Source organism: Schistocerca americana, chromosome 1, assembly GCF_021461395.2.
Source record: "Schistocerca americana isolate TAMUIC-IGC-003095 chromosome 1, iqSchAmer2.1, whole genome shotgun sequence".
In the NCBI taxonomy this organism is placed as follows: Eukaryota; Metazoa; Arthropoda; class Insecta; order Orthoptera; family Acrididae; genus Schistocerca; species Schistocerca americana.
Window position 1 is genome coordinate 428,571,075 of NC_060119.1, and position 17,813 is coordinate 428,588,887.

General features: G+C 45.8%; 1 protein-coding gene across 1 annotated transcript in view; it reads left to right on the top strand.

Moving 5' to 3' along the window:
- Positions 1-885: 885 nt before the first annotated feature.
- LOC124602602 (steroid hormone receptor ERR1) overlaps positions 886-17,813 on the top strand; it is a 385,569-nt gene continuing 368,641 nt past the window's right edge. Inside the window, exon 1 of the mRNA XM_047136335.1 lies at positions 886-988. The gene's annotated coding sequence lies outside the window, so the exon portion shown is untranslated. The remainder of the gene's footprint in view (positions 989-17,813) is intronic.

Here is a 17,813-nt window from a genome sequence, read left to right on the forward strand (position 1 = left end):
AAAAAAAGATTCAATAACACCTACTTTCAACAAATCATCTGATAAAAAGTTTCAAAATTCAGGTTAATGAATTATTTAAAAGTTTTTGTTTTTAAAATTCAGTCTTAATCACACCACGTATGTTACAAGAACATAGGTGACCGGTTTCGGTCATATCACATGACCATCATCAGACCCATGGCATCCTTCGAAGATGGTAGGTGGAGCACTCTTCTCAGCTGCTGTGATGTCAACTGAGAAGAGTTCTCCAGCTACCATCCACGAAGGATGCCATGGGTCAGATGATGGTCATGTGATATGACCGAAACCGGTCACCTATGTTCTTGTAACATACGTGGTGTGATAAAGACTGAATTTTTAAAACAAAAAATTTTAAAAAAAATTAAGTTTATCTGCTGTGTTTATTAAACTTAAGGGAAAACGCAACCCAGTATAAATATTTTTTCCCAAATCCAGTAATTTAAAGGGTGCTTCAGATGATGGTAAAAGGTATTTGACTTTTTCACTAAACGGATTAAAATTTCACTTGTTCCTAGTGGATATATGCAGAAAAATTCAGTCCTGCTAAATGACTCCAAAAGCTAAGGATCAGGATTTTTCTTCCAATTACGTCCCTATTTAGAACATAAAATGTTACCGTGTGGCAAAACTAAGCATCAGAAGGAAAATTAAGCAGATTGTTTAAAATCTGTGTTTGCTGAAAACTTTCATTTCTCGGAGAAAGGTCGCTTTGGAAATACGCTTGTCAATCGCATTAGGTAAGTCAATACATGCGGAGAGAGTGCATTGATTGGCAAGTCATGCAGTGCATGTGCGGAACGTGCGCATGCTCCAAAAGCCTGAAGGCAGCCGCGCTGTGTTTGCAGGGTGCGTCCCGGGAGCAGAGGGTGCGGCTGCGGAGGTGCAGGCGGCAGCCCACATGACCGCGTGACGGGACCTCGCCGCCCAAGCTGGCGCTGGCGCCGGCGCAGCCGCTGACCGCCGTCAGGTGAGTCGGGTCGCCGCTCCTGGACATACGTCACATCCAGAGCTTCTCGATATCGTGTGTATCCTTCACTCGCACTCGCCCAAGTACCGTCTCGGTATTGCCCGAAGCGTATCGTTACTCGCATGTTTTCTTCCCCTCACGCAGTTTGTGTCCGACTCGGCCGGTATTCCTCCAATCCTTTTTCCCTCGGCTCAGACGACAGGAACGTTTCTTCACTCGCTTGTCCTCATCCCCGCAAGCAGTTCGTGACGCCACTCGATTCAATTTATTGCCATAAATTTGGAACCTGTTATCTGAAACTTCTAACATACGTGTTCGATAATCATGATAAACTATGGTTCATATGGCTCTGAGCACTATGGGACTTAACATCTGAGGTCATCAGTCCCCAATAACTTACTACTACTTAAACCTAACTAACCTAAGGACATCACACACATCCATGCCCGAGGCAGGATTCGAACCTGCGACCGTAACAGTCGCGCGGTTCCGGCTTGAAGCGTCTAGAACCGCTCGGCCACAGTGGTCGGCTAACAACGCTTTATATGAGATATATAGTTATGAAATGTAAGGTGCGTTACTAGCAGCTATTGTTAATATATAATGAATAAACAAGTCACAATGCTGAAAATGAAATTAAATAAAAGAATATGAAGTAAAAGGGATATAATTAAAGTCTAAAATGACTAACTTTCGACTTAAATTACTAAAGTCCCGAACCGCACTGCTGCTACGGTCGCAGGTTCGAATCCTGCCTCGGGCATGGATGTGTGTAATGTCCTTAGGTTAGTTAGATTTAAGTAGTTCTAAGTTCTATGGGACTGATGACCTCAGATGTTAAGTCCCATAGTGCTTAGAGCCATTTGAACCATTTTAACTAAAGCTGCTACTAGGTGCATCGGAAGAGCTGGAGGTTTGCCGACTAACGTCTACTACACCTATGTCTATGTCTGTTATTACTACACCATTCTACACAGCCTCCATCAGTATGTGTGTGCCTCGGCAGTTCTACACATACGCTAGTGGGTGGCCACTGCACTTCTCTATTTTCTACTACATTTGTTCTTATTCTTTCACGTTGTTCTTCTGATCTAGTGACGCCAGTTTGATACACAGAGAATCCGCTTGATTGAAAGCTTACGAGTTACTTTTTTATGTGCAATTAAATCAACTGTAGGCTATAATTTTTCGTCTTTTACAATCGTTTGCAAATCACAATCTAAGTGTTTTGTCTTACTACCTGGAAACGGGCGCAACTGAGAAGGACATGATCAGCGGAACCTTCTTCTCCACATTCATACGAGGGTAATCCCAAAATTAAGGTCTCCTATTTTTTATAAGTACAGAACTCTGTTTCTGTGGCAGTTGGTCACACTGTTATGAAGAGTGGTTCACGCGCTGTGTAAACATGCGCACGCCGCGCTGAGGCGCTCAGTCTTGGCTTGGCAGTCGTTGAGAATGGAGCTCCCGTTGGATGTTACCGCCAAGTGCGAATTGCGCGCAGTTATTCGATTTTGAACGCAGAGGGCACTGCCCCGATTGAAATCCATCGCCACTTGACGGAAGTGTATGGTGAGTCGTGCATGGATGACCAAAGTGTTCGTAATTGGTATAGAGAGTTTTGCAGCTGGTCGGACCGAAATTCACGAGGAAGAAAGGAGAGGGAGACCGTCAATTTCTGAGGAGACAGTATTGAAGGTTGAGCAAAGCATGCGTGAAGCTAGGCGGATCACCCTGGATGATCTCTGCACATTGGTTCCTGGGGTCTCCCGAAGCACCGCTCATAGAATTTTAACGGAAACATTGAACAACCGGAAGGTGTGCGCAAGATGGGTGCCACGCATGCTGGCTGAGGAGCACATGCGGTAACGAGTTGATGCTTCCCGCCCATCTCTTCACCGCCTTGCAGCCGAACAGGACAACTTTCTGGGATCAATTGTCACGGGTGACGAAACCTGAACATACCACTTTACACCTGAGACCAAGCAACAATCACGCCAGTGGCAGCATCCTTCTTCGCCAAAGCCGCGGAAATTCAAACATAGTCTGCCGGTAAAGTCATGATAACCGTTTTTTGGGATCGGAAAGGGATATTGTTGGTCGACTTTATGTCCACTGGGACCACAATTAACGCTGACAGGTACTGTGAGACTCTGAAACAACTCAAACGGGCAATTCAGAACCGGAGAAGAGGAATGTTGAGCAAGGGCGTACACATTCTCCATGACAACGCTCGCCCACACATCGCTCGGCAAACCGTTGCTCTCCTGCAACAGTTTCAGTGGAACATAATCACCCACCCACCCTATAGTCCAGACTTGGCGCCCAGTGAATATCACCTGTTCCCTAAGTTAAAAGAACATTTGGCCGGAAAGCGATTCAGCTCCGACGACGAGGTGAAAGAAGACGTTCATAACTTTCTGAACAGCATGGCGGCGAGCTTGTGTGACATGGGCATACAAAAACTGCCACAGCATCTACAAAAATGCATCGACGAAAATGGTGATTATGGCGAAAAGTAGCTAAATGTGTACGCTGTAAACTGATGTAAACCATTGTAGAAATAAACAGGTCTATGTACTTATAAAAAATAGGAGACCTTACTTTTGGGATTACCCTCGTAGATTAATGTGTCACACCACTCACTCGATGCAGACATTTGGACACGGGCCATGAGCTGGTGGTAGGTGTACCATGCCCTCAGCCCAGTTGATACCCCGCAGTCTTAGTGTAGCTAGTTGTTCCAATTTTCGCTGATGTCCCAATTTTTAGTGGTGCCACCATACGTTCCGCGTAAGCCTCACGCGGGACACCAAATCTCCCGCGTTTCGGGAACTGCTTACAGTTAAAAATTTAATGCGTACTCAGTTAAAAAATTGGCGGAGTACATGAGAGTTCGGAAATGAGTTTCCAAGCGACGATGGCGGTAACCACTATGCAAAGAGGTTGCGATTAGCCGAAAAACTAAAGGACGTCTCAGCGCATGCCGGAACTGTGCGTTTCCAAAAACACTCTGACGCTTGGCTTCCATTGTTGTGTTATTATCACCACGCCGCTGCTTACTGAACAATGTTTCAATTTCCGCCTCCTTTCGCCATCATTTACGTTGTTGCACAAATCAGTACACTGTTAACTTGGGAAGCGTGTCGGAAACATTTTATGGCCAGCGTAAGGACATAGCGCTCTAGTGCGCCGACGGCCACGTCCAGACTAGGGGCTGGCCAGGTTTGCATGGAAAGGTGCCGCGCACTGAGCCGGCTGCGACCTACCGCCCGTGCGGCCAGCACTTTGTCATGCGGCCAGCCTCACTCGGGCCAGCGTGCTGCTGCGGCCCCAAGTAACAGGCAGCTGAAGGGGGCAGGGCGCACAGGCACTGGCACAGTGTGCAACCAGCCGTCAGTGCGGTTCCAGCTGTGGAGATATTTTACATTTTATAGTTTGTTTGCTGCTGCGTGTCTGCAGAAGGATCTTTCTGTCATCGTGGACTTTGATACGGAAAAATTTATTATAAACGTAAGAAAGCGCCCTGCTTTGTGAAACTTGTCATCTGAAGAAGATGCTGACAAAAATGTGAAAAAGAGAATGTGGGAGGAAGTGACTATGATGTTCGGGGGCAGAGAATGTGCAACACCACAGGAACAAAACACGCTGTGTAAGTTCTATTATTTTTATGTATCTTTATTAATACAACATGTAGCCGTGCGAAGTGGCCGCGCGGTTTTAGGCGCTATGTCACGGGCTGCGCGGCTCCTCCCGCCGGACGTTCGAGTCCTCCCTCGGGCATGGATGTGTGTGTTGTTCTTAGCATAAGTTAGTTTAACTTAGTTTAAGTAGCGTGTAAGTCTAGGTTCAAAAACACTCTGAGCACTATGGGACTCAACATCTGTGGTCATCAGTCCCCTAGAACTTAGAACTACTTAAACCTAACTAACCTAAGGACATCACTAACATCCATGCCCGAGGCAGGATTCGAACCTGCGACCGTAGCGGTCGCGCGGTTCCAGACTGAAGCGCCTAGAACCGCTCAGCCACACTGGCCGGCTAAGTCTAGGTACCGTGACCTCAGCAGTATCGGCCCTTAAGAATTCACACACATTTGAACATTTTGAACAACATGTACGAGGTGCATTCAAGTTCTAAGGCCTCCGATTTTTTTTCTCCGGACTGGAAAGAGATAGAAACATGCGCATTGTTTTAAAATGAGGCCGCGTTCATTGTCAATACGTCCCAGAGATGGCAGCACCGTACGGCAGATGGAATTTTACCGCCAGCGGCGAGAATGAGAACTGTTTTAAATACTTAAAATGGCGACGTTTTCCTTACTTGAACAGCGTGCAATCATTCGTTTTCAGAATTTGCGTCGTGTGAAACCAATTGAAATTCATCGACAGCTGAAGGAGACATGTGGTGATGGAGTTATGGATGTGTCGAAAGTGCGTTCGTGGGTGCGACAGTTTAATGAAGGCAGAACATCGTGTGACAACAAACCGAAACAACCTCGGGCTCGCACAAGCTGGTCTGACAACATGATCGAGAAAGTGGAGAGAATTGTTTTGGGGGATCGCCGAATGACTGTTGAACAGATCACCTCCAGAGTTGGCATTTCTGTGGGTTCTGTGCACACAATCCTGCATGACGACCTGAAAATGCGAAAAGTGTCATCCAGGTGGGTGCCACGAATGCTGACGGACGACCACATGGCTGCCCGTGTGGCATGTTGCCAAGCAATGTTGACGCACAACGACAGCATGAATGGGACTTTCTTTTCATTGGTTGTGACAATGGATGAGACGTGGATGCCATTTTTCAATCCAGAAACAAAGCGCTAGTCAGCTCAATGGAAGCATACAGATTCACCGCCACCAAAAAAATTTCGGGTAACCGCCAGTGCTGAAAAAATGATGGTGTCCATGTTCTGGGACAGCGAGGGCGTAATCCTTACCCATTGCGTTCCAAAGGGCACTAAGGTAACAGGTGCATCCTACGAAAATATTTTGAAGAACAAATTCCTTCCTGCACTGCAACAAAAACGTCCGGGAAGGGCTGCGCGTATGCTGTTTCACCAAGACAACGCACCCGCACATCGAGCTAACGTTACGCAACAGTTTCTTCGTGATAACAACTTTAAAGTGATTCCTCATGCTCCGTACTCACCTGACCTGGCTCCTAGTGACTTTTGGCTTTTTCCAACAATGAAAGACACTCTCTGTGGCCGCACATTCACCAGCCGTGCTGCTATTGCCTCAACGATTTTCCAGTGGTCAAAACAGGCTCCTAAAAAAGCCTTCGCCGCTGCCATGGAATCATGGCGTCAGCGTTGTGAAAAATGTGTACGTCTGCAGGGCGATTACGTCGAGAAGTAACGCCAGTTTCATCGATTTCGGGTGAGTAGTTAATTAGAAAAAAATCGGAGGCCTTAGAACATGAATGCACCTCGTACATGTAATTCAGACTTCAGTGAATGTACTCCAACTGCCATCGCAGAGCGCCTTCGTGTACAAAGTAATCGGCAAAAACGTTTCTGTAGTGTGAACTGGATGCATGCCTTCGTATTCGTCGTGGAATATCCTCTGAGGTGAAGTATATCAATACAATGTATCTAAATATTGAACACCAGCAGCAATCTTCCCTGCATAGTTGTGTACAACACAACATGCCTTAACAATATCTATGGCGAAATGAACGTCCACATTTAGGGGTCTGTGAAAGATTCTCCACTTATTTACGATTATCCCTAACGTGCACTCTCCGAAAGATCTCGCCCGAGAATTACGATAGTTGAATACTTTTTTTTTTTTTTATCAAGTCGTAGACCTAGTATGGATACGTAATTCTGCGTGACTGCGAAAATGCGTCGTCAGCTACAAATACATAAGGCACTGGCGTTTTGTTTGTGTCTGAAATGTGTTTGTCTTCCGGAATGTCCAAGTTATTAGACAGTATTCGCTTATAGAACACTGGTTGTTGAAATATCGTTGAGTCAAGACATTTACCATACGATCCCGCATCTACAGCTACAAATTTATAGTTTGCATCACAAATAGCCATTAATACAATAGAGAAATATTTCTTATAGTTGAAGAATATTGATGCACTGTTTGCTGGTTTCACCAGCCGCGCCGGCCGCGTTGGTCTAGCGGTTCTAGGCGCGCAGTCCGGAACCGCGCGACTGCTACGGTCGCAGGTTCGAATCCTGCCTCGGGCATGGATGTGTGTGATGTCCTTAGGTTAGTTAGGTTTAAGTAGTTCTAGGGGACTGATGACCACAGATGTTAAGTCCCATAGTGCTCAGAACCATTTGAACCATCACCAGCCGCACATGCTTTCCATCAAAGGCGCCGAGAGAGTTTGGGAAATTGGCCTTAGTTTCAAAATCTCTCGCTATTTGCAGCCAGTCGTTTTTGGTCGGATCTGACAAACATTCATGTTTTAAGATAATCCAGACTGGTGAACATACTCTTCTTAAAATTTCTCTGATTCTTGTTACTCCAAGACGGAAAGCATGATGCAAATCAACGAATGGATTTCCAGTTGCCAGGCATCTGAAAGGAAGAAATTACTAAATTACTTCACACTTTTGTGAGGTAGGTTGCTTTTAAGACAACCTTTCCCTAAAGAAAATGTCTTGAAATATTTTTCTAAGATAATCTAATAAATAGAATTGTTCGACTCATTTTCTTTAAATTAACGTGTGTCCCATCAGTTCCTACCACATATGGTACGCGGAAACTCATCTAACACATCACTGCTTGTAGCTTATGTTTACAAAGAATGGACTTTATTGGAAGCTAAGATATTTTATTTTTACAGCTATATCGTTACAGAAGAAACGGCGTAACATTAAAAGATTCATACAGCCGAGAAAAACGAAGATTAACCGGTAAATGTGCTTCTGTAGCTACGAGGAAGACGCCATATCTTTATTTTAACCTCCTATCATTTCTAAATATTACCACTCCACCGTCGCATACACATAGCAGCGTGTCACCACAGAATGCTGAGAATCAGGCCACAGCAGAAAGTGGACCATACCAGGCTAGCGTGCTCGGCAATAAAAGGAAAGCAGAAGACGAAATTGGAAGACAGCTAATCGATGTTCCGCAAAAATTTGCAGAAGCCAGGCAGCAACTGGACAGCGACTTCAAAGATATACCTCAGCACCTGAAGTTGTCCGTAAACGACGAGTCTTAATTATTGAAGAAGCTCAACCACATCCAACACATCTTCCTACGAACATTACCCAGCGTACATTTTTCACCGTCCGCAATCATCAGCCAGATATTCCTCACAACACCAGCCTCTATCTGCATCGTTATTTTGTGATGGAACAGGATATTACCAGGAAACCTATCCCACGCAATCCAGTTCTTCACAAAATAATAATTTAGCACAGTCTCCACCACAAACCACCGACAGTATTGATAACCGTGCTACATCACCACTACCTACATGTTTGCTGAATCGTCAAGTTAATTTTACTTACTACATAACGTAACATTAACAATTTCATTATCGGTAAAAAATTTCTTTAATAAAACTTACCTTAGTTTCTCTTCATTTCCTATGTATTGCTGTCTCTGTACCTCTTATGCTGTCTCCAATTTTCTTTAATGTTTCATCAAACGTTTTTATAGACATTATAGTAAAATTGAAGAATTTATCTTCGTGTTCAGGAAATTCACAAAAAAAGTAACAAATATTCCGTTTGTAGAGCAGGATTGCAACATAGGGTGTAGCCAGTATCTTTTCTTCTTTCGGCTCGCCTGACGATGCCAGAGGTACGCAGCCATCTCTGTAATCTCCATCGTGCGACTGAGCCGCGGCCAACCGACTGCCAGCCGCAGTCCTCGTCGCAGTTGCTGCGGCCAAGGCCAGCCGTTGGTCGTGGTCGTGGCCGTGGCCTCTCTGGTGCGCTATTGCCCTCTAGTTCGCGCTTTCGATAAACAGAACAAAACTTTTGACTACAATTGTACCAGCATGCCAGCTTAGTCCATTATATATTATGAAAAATATTTATCTAATGACTGAAAACTGACGTTGTAATTTTTTTTTTTTTTTTTTTTTTCTACCGACTTTTAGGTCCTTGTCACGTCCATTATTTTAAACCACTAGTTGCTATGTCCTGTTTTCTGCAAATTGAATGTAGCAGCACTACGCGTACTGAGCCTGTTCAGAATGCTTGGGAATATGCTGTGTACAGGGCGAAGAAAATTTCACACACTGGGACTGCGCGTCGCGGTTTCTCACGTACTGGCAATCCAGAAATGTCTTTCAGAAAATTTCGTCCCGCGCACATTTCGGGATGTAAATGGACGTTAAACATTTGCAATCTGGCAACACGTGTACGGTAACTGCTTCTGTCAGCGGCAATAGTGCTATGGAATTGTTGCAATGGATAGCGTTTTGGGTTGGCATACAAGAGGTCGCGGGTTCGATTCTGGGTCGAGGCTTACATGTTTTTATTTGCTGAAAGTATAGTCTGCATTATACGGTATGTGGCGTGTTAATCGCCATATAGTGATTACAGTGGGTCTTCTACAAAGCATTTGCAGTTACGTACTACGAACACAGAAATATAACTACAATCGTCCTCACTGGTCAGCTTTCAAAGAAGACTTTTGCACGTCGTGGACGCGAATTGTTTCGCACCACTGCATGTACTAGATTCCAAACCTGTTTTCTGTGTACCGACCGGTGTGGCCGAGCGGTTCTAGGCGCTTCAGTCTGCAACCGCGCGACCGCTACGGTCGCGGGTTCGAATCCTGCCTCGGGCATGCATGTGTGTGATGTCCATAGGTTAGTTAGGTTTAAGTAGTTCTAGGTTCTGGGGGACTGATGACATCAGATGTTGAGTCCCATAGTGCTCAGAGCCATTTGTTTTCTGTGTACTCTTCCCCATGGTCCAATCGAAATTATTTGCAAAGCACGTTGCTAACCTACTGGTGAATCAAGGCCCTAACGTAATGTAATGGACCTGAATATGGAAAGAATGATAGTTGGTATCAATCGTTGGGACCATTGGGGGAGGGTGCACACAAAAAAAGTTTGTAATCTAGTAGATGCATTGGTGCGAAACAATTCGCGTCCACGACGTAGAGAAGGATTCTTTAAAAGCTCACCAGCGGAAACGATTGTATCTCCATTTCTGTGTTCGTAGTACGTAACTCCAAATGTTTTGTAGAAGACCCACTGTAATCGCCGTATGACGATTAAGACGCCAGATACCATACTACGGAGAATACATTTAGCAAATAAAAACAAATATGCCTCCACCCCGAATCGAACCCTCGACCTCTTGCTTGTTAATCCTAAACGCCATGCGCTGCACCAGCTACACAGCCCTACTGCAATTTCCTGACGGAGGTAGTTACCACACATGTGATTCCCATGTTGCCATATTGCAAATCTTTAACGTCCATTTACTGCCGGAAATATGCGCAGGACGAAATTTTGTGAGCGACATTTTTGTATTGCTAGTGTGTTAGGAATCGCGCCGCGAAGTCCGAGTGCGCGAATTTTTCTTCACCCTGTATATCCGCCTTATAGTGCTTCTAGTGCTCCAATCAGACTGTCATTCGCCTAATCACCAGGCTCGTAGTGTCTTTTATTAGACATATAGGCTCCTCTGATGTCGTGTACTTCTCGCCCCCAACCAATACAAAGCTGCCCTTTGATAACAGGCATATCCCGAGAATCTGCAGTGAATCCACGACAGGTTTAGTACGAAATGCACTGCGGAGCCCCGGTTGGGTACTTGTCAAATTCCGCCAATTTCTGATTCTCAGCGCCCCAAGTTGATACTGATTCGTAGTAAATAAAATATTTTGGCCCTAGCCGTGTTTTCTTCTCTAAATGCAGTTCAGCCCGATTCGGTCTGGGTCGGCAGTATTCGCAGTCCTCCAGTTCCTTTCTCCCAAGGACTTTTTGTTATTCCTATGAATTCAAACGCCGTGTGCGAGCAATAGATGGCGTCTCTTGTGTGGGAACAGTGTGTCTCCGACATCAATTATTTCTATCTACATAGTTTCTTCCAAAGTGTTCAGTTCTATTGTAAACTTAAACTGTCATCAGGACTGAATGGAGGGAAGAGTTCTATATTACTACGACTCAGACTTCTGTTCATTTAAGTTCACATTAACGACAGTTTCTCACATGTTCTCATTGTGTTGTGCAGTCATCATGTAGCAGGAAATACGGTGTGATCTGTGTCAACAACATAATCAGAGGAGAGTCCACAATAAATTTCAAAAAAACACTTATATTTATTGATACCACAAATGAGTAATTAATATTTTGTAATGGGATTGTGTCTCGACATACCGATTTCTCTTCTTCTTTTGCTACTGTCTTTGTCCCGCATTGTGCGCAGGGTCGGTAGGGTTAAGTACAGAGTTGGTATGGATAATTTTTAAGGGGTGGCCGGATGCCCTTCCTGCTGCCACCCCATAACCCCCTAGTGGGATGTGAAAAACCGCCCAAAAACCACATCCAAGCTGGCCGGCACACCGGCCCTCGTCGTTAATCCGCCGGTCGGTTTCGATCTGGGGCCGGAGCGCCTACCCCAGTCCAGGAAGCAGCGCCATTAGCGCTCGCGGCTAACCTGGCGGGTCGCGACATACCGATTACATGTAGTAAGAAATTTAGCGTTACTCTAACAGCACTAGTTATGTATTCATTCTAGAAGCGCCTGTGGTCGTAGCTTCTGATTTACAAATGATTACGAGTTTTTTTAGCAATTTTGCGTGGGAAGACTTGTTAATAACCTGGCCGCTACGTTTTTAGGTCGTTTCGCTAATTAAGGTCCAGTTGCTAACTTATCCTCTCATTATGTATGAAGGCGGCATTCGAAGTACCGCCTAACTTCTGGACACAATGTTTGTTCATAGATACCATGTTGCTATTAATTGTTTAAACACAAGCGTGCGCATACAATGGAAACAAACTCGAAGATAATGTTATGGAAAGCAGATGAATATGAAATGGGAGACAAAATACTGCAAGAAAAATTTGAAGAGGACTGAAAGACCTAAGTTGAGACAAGGCACTTGGTGTGGACGACGTTCCCTACGAATTGTAGAAATCCTCGGGAGAGCATACTATGACAAAGGTGTTCACGTTCTATACAAGAAGAGACAGGGTAAAGAAGAATGTAATCATTTCAGTTTTAAACAAGACAGATGCTACAAATCTTAATATTAATTGTGTATATTAACGAACCATCTTTTGATAAGTCATGGTTGCAAAGTACTAACAACAATTATTTGCTGAAGAATGGAAAGACTGGTAGAGTCTGACCTCAGAGAAGATTAGTTTGGATCTCGGAGAAATGTTAGAACACCTGGGGCATTGCTGACCCTTAGACTTTCCTTAAAAGGTAGACTAAAGAGAACCAAACCTGCTTGTATAGCATTTATATATTTAATTAAGGCTTCTGACAATGTTGACTGGAATACACAAACTGAAGTTATGAAAGTAGCAGGTATGAATTACAACTTGTACAGAAACGAGGGGCTTGGAAAAGTAAGTTACATATTATAATGGCAGGCCAAATAATTTTTACCGACTGCTGCACTACAGTTCCTAGTGACACAATACACAGTTACTGTTTTTCAACGTAGTGATCAAGTATTTGTAACGACGGTCGTAGCGGTCTACCAATCGTTCAGTTCGTCGACGATGTAAACGTGCTCCTTGGTCACAGAGCCATTCGAGAACCGCTATGTGAACGTCCTCATCATTGGAAAATCCTTCTGCCCTAATATTCTTTGAGCTTGCCGAAAACGTTGTTTGGGCATAGTCGTCTGTAATCGATGGCCTTCCTTCCCGCTTTGCATCACCCACGTGTGTGCGACTGTGCATTTGGTCCATACACAGCCAGAATTTCACGGTGAATGTGTGTGCAATTTAGACGTTTTACTCGCAAGAAACCGTACTATCCCGCGTACTCCAACTTCGGAGTACGTTTCCAGTTTGTGCGCTCTTTCACTCCCACACTGCGATATACCTATTATTCGGAGCGCAGCAGAACTGTGTCTGCAGGAAACCCGTAACATGTGCTCTCTTCTGACAATGCGCCGCCGGCCGAAGTGGTCGTGCGGTTAAAGGCGCTGCAGTCTGGAACCGCAAGACCGCTACGGTCGCAGGTTCGAATCCTGCCTCTGGCATGGATGTTTGTGATGTCCTTAGGTTAGTTAAGTTTAACTACACTCCTGGAAATTGAAATAAGAACACCGTGAATTCATTGTCCCAGGAAGGGGAAACTTTATTGACACATTCCTGGGGTCAGATACATCACATGATCACACTGACAGAACCACAGGCACATAGACACAGGCAACAGAGCATGCACAATTTCGGCACTAGTACAGTGTATATCCACCTTTCGCAGCAATGCAGGCTGCTATTCTCCCATGGAGACGATCGTAGAGATGCTGGATGTAGTCCTGTGGAACGGCTTGCCATGCCATTTCCACCTGGCGCCTCAGTTGGACCAGCGTTCGTGCTGGACGTGCAGACCGCGTGAGACGACGCTTCATCCAGTCCCAAACATGCTCAATGGGGGACAGATCCGGAGATCTTGCTGGCCAGGGTAGTTGACTTACACCTTCTAGAGCACGTTGGGTGGCACGGGATACATGCGGATGTGCACTGTCCTGTTGGAACAGCAAGTTCCCTTGCCGGTCTAGGAATGGTAGAACGATGGGTTCGATGACGGTTTGGATGTACCGTGCACTATTCAGTGTCCCCTCGACGATCACCAGTGGTGTACGGCCAGTGTAGGAGATCGCTCCCCACACCATGATGCCGGGTGTTGGCCCTGTGTGCCTCGGTCGTATGCAGTCCTGATTGTGGCGCTCACCTGCACGGCGCCAAACACGCATACGACCATCATTGGCACCAAGGCAGAAGCGACTCTCATCGCTGAAGACGACACGTCTCCATTCGTCCCTCCATTCACGCCTGTCGCAACACCACTGGAGGCGGGCTGCACGATGTTGGGGCGTGAGCGGAAGACGGCCTAACGGTGTGCGGGACCGTAGCCCAGCCTCATGGAGACGGTTGCGAATGGTCCTCGCCGATACCCCAGGAGCAACAGTGTCCCTAATTTGCTGGGAAGTGGCGGTGCGGTCCCCTACGGCACTGCGTAGGATCCTACGGTCTTGGCGTGCATACGTGCGTCGCTGCGGTCCGGTCCCAGGTCGACGGGCACGTGCACCTTCCGCCGACCACTGGCGACAACATCGATGTACTGTGGAGACCTCACGCCCCACGTGTTGAGAAATTCGGCGGTACGTCCACTCGGCCTCCCGCATGCCCACTATACGCCCTCGCTCAAAGTCCGTCAACTGCACATACGGTTCACGTCCACGCTGTCGCGGCATGCTACCAGTGTTAAAGACTGCGATGGAGCTCCGTATGCCGCGGCAAACTGGCTGACACTGACGGCGGCGGTGCACAAATGCTGCGCAGCTAGCGCCATTCGACGGCCAACACCGCGGTTCCTGGTGTGTCCGCTGTGCCGTGCGTGTGATCATTGCTTGTACAGCCCTCTCGCAGTGTCCGGAGCAAGTATGGTGGGTCTGACACACCGGTGTCAATGTGTTCTTTTTTCCATTTCCAGGAGTGTAGTTCTAAGTTCTAGGGGACTAATGACCTCAGAAGTTGAGTCCCATAGTGCTCAGAGCCATTTGAACCGTTTTTTTGACAATGCGCCACTCTTGCGCAACGGTCTTAGCGTGGGACGACGTGCGTGACTTACGTTCCGAAGTCCCTTCGTAATAGTGGGAGGACTTGAAAGGGAAGCAAGAGGTGCGACGGAACTCAGAGAGGGCTGAATATTATCCCCGATGTTTGTCAGGCTGTACATTGAACAGGCAGTGAACGAAACCTAGGAGAAATTCGAAAAGGGTATTTCAGTTCAGGGAGAACAAATAGAAGCTTTGGAATTGGCCGATGACACTGTAACTCTGTTAAAGACGGCAAACGACTTGCAGGATCAGTTGATGGAGTGGGTAGTGGCTCAAAAAGAGGTTATAAAATGTATATCAACAAGTTAAAAAAAAGACTGACGGACTGTAGTCGAATTAAAGCAGGCGATTCTAAGGGAATTAGGTTAGAAAACGATATACTTAAAGTGTTAGATGAATTTTGGTATATGACCAACAAAATAAAAAATTGTTCAGATGGCTCTAAGCACTATGGGACTTAACATCTGAGGTCATCAGTCCCCTAGACTTAGAACTACTTAAAACTGACTAACCTAAGGACATCACACACATCAATGCCCGAGGCAGGATTCGAACCTGCGACCGTAGCAGCAGCGCGATTCTGGACTGAAGCGCCTAGAACTGCTCAGCCACAGCGGCCGGTCTGAACAGCAAAGTAATTGACGATAGCCGAACAAGACACGATGCTCAATGCGGACTGGCAACAGGAGAGGAGCGTGTCTAAGAAAGAGACGTTAGAATCGAATATAAAACGGAGTAATAGGTAATCTTTTGTGAAGATATGTGTGTGGAGTGTTGCTTGATTGTGGGATTGAAACATGGACGACGAACCGTTAAGACACGAAGAATGCTAGAGATTACTTATAAAAGTAGATCCTCCTGAAAAGACTGGGGAGTAACGAGAAATGTAGCACAACTTGGATGGAAGCAGAGAGAAGGTGACAGAAGACATTCTAAGGCATCAAGGAATCTTCTGGTTTTGGAGGGAATTATGGGAAGCGAGAAGAGTTAAAAGTGTAGAGAGAGACCAGTGCTTGACCACATTAAGCAGATTTAATTGGATGTGGGTTACAGTAATTGTGCAGAGATGAACACATTGCACGGGGCAGACCAACGTGGAGATCTGCATCAAACGAGAATCAAACTGAAGACCATTCCAACAATAACAACAACAACAGCAACAAGCAAGGTATGCAGTCATTCTTCTATGAGATACATTATGGTGTGCCATATTTTCTCTTTTATTTGGTTGCATACTAGATTTTTATAGAGATTTATGTGATTATGTGCTCAAAGTTTTTAAACCTTACCACTAGTTCCTCCAGCGTGATGAGGGATACGGTTGATTATCGCACTGTCTGGTAAAGGCAGTAATCCGGGTTCCAACACAAGTCTTGCACACATTTTTCACTTGTGACAAATACTCAATGCAGCTAAAGAGTAGCAAGTATGTCGTGTCATTTACATCTCTCAGGCTGTGATTACATGGATATCTCCACTTAGCCATAGAGGCGCTCGTACAGCAGTAAAGTGGTAGCACATGCGAGGAATTTACAAAGTAAGAAGTAGGAACCAGGTTCGAGTCGCAGTGCGGCACCATAGTTTTAATTTGTCACAAATATTAAGTACTGCAGTGCGTTAACAGACTTTAGTGAATGCCGTTGTTTCTTTTTGTTTCATTGTAGATTGTACTAAATGTCTGTTGTAGAATGAGCGCCAGGTTTGACCTTCGTGCCAACCACTAAGCATATCCTGAAGTGACAAAGATCATGGGATACCTCCTAATATCTTGTCGGACCTCCTTTTGCCCGGCTTTGTGCAGCAACTCGACGTGGCATGGACTCAAGAAGTCGCTGGAAGTTTCCTGCAGAAATATTGAACCATGCTGGCTGTTTGGCAATCCGTAGCTGCGAAAATGTTGCCGGTGCAAGATTTTGCGCACAAACTGCCTCTCGATTATGTCCCATAAATGTTCAAGGGGATTCATGTCTGGCGATCTGGGTGGTCAAATCATTTGCTCGAAGTGTCCAGAATGTTTTTCAAACCAATCGCGAACAATTGTGGCCCAGTGGCATGGTGCATTGTCATCCGTGAAAATTCCATCGTTTTTCGGGAACATGAAGTCCGTGAATGGTTGCAAATGGTCTCCAAGTAGCCGATCATAACCATTCCCAGTCAACTATCTGTTCCGTTGGACCAGAGGACCCAGTTCGTGTAAACACAGACGACACTATTCTGGAGCCACAACCAGCTTGCACAGTGCCTTCTTGACAATTTGTGTCCATGGCTTCGTGGGGTCTACGCCACACTTGAGTCCTACCATGAGCTCGTACCAACTGAAATCCGGGTTCATCTGACCAGGTCAAGGTTTTCCAGTCGTCTAGTGTCCAGCTGATACGGGGACGAGCGTAGGAGAGAGGTTGCATGCGGAGTCGTGCTGTTAGCAAACATACTCGCGTCGGTCGTCTGCTGCCATAGCCCATTAACGCCAAATTTCGCCCCACTATCCTAACGGATACGTTCATCGTACTCCCACATTGATTGCTATGTTTATTTCACGCAGTTTTGCTTGTCTGTTAGCACTGACAACTCTACGTAAACGTCGCTGTTCTGGGTGGTTAAGTGAAGGCCGTCGGCCATTGCATTGTCCATGATGCAGGGTAATACCTGAAACTTGATAGTCTCGGCACACCCTTGACACAGAGGATATCGGAATATTGAATTTCCTAAGGATTTCCGAAATGGAATGTCCCATCCGTCTAGCTCCAACTACCATTCTGCGTTCAAAGTGTGTTAATTCCCGTCGAGCGGCCATAATCACGTCGGGCACCTTTTCACATGAATTACCGGGGTACAAATGACAGCTCCGCCAGTACACTGACCTTTTATATGTCTGCATATACCATCGTCATTCGTATATGTGCATATCGCTATCCCGTGGCTTTTATCACCTCAGTGTGTTACACCACATCACTCTTCTCTAATCGAAATACCGTGTGCAGAAGGAGCTTCCTTCCGCTGCCCTCTGCATCCGTTTCTCAAATCGTCAAGGGCAAAGTGCACGGATAAAAAGATACAGGAGAGCGACATAGCTTTGA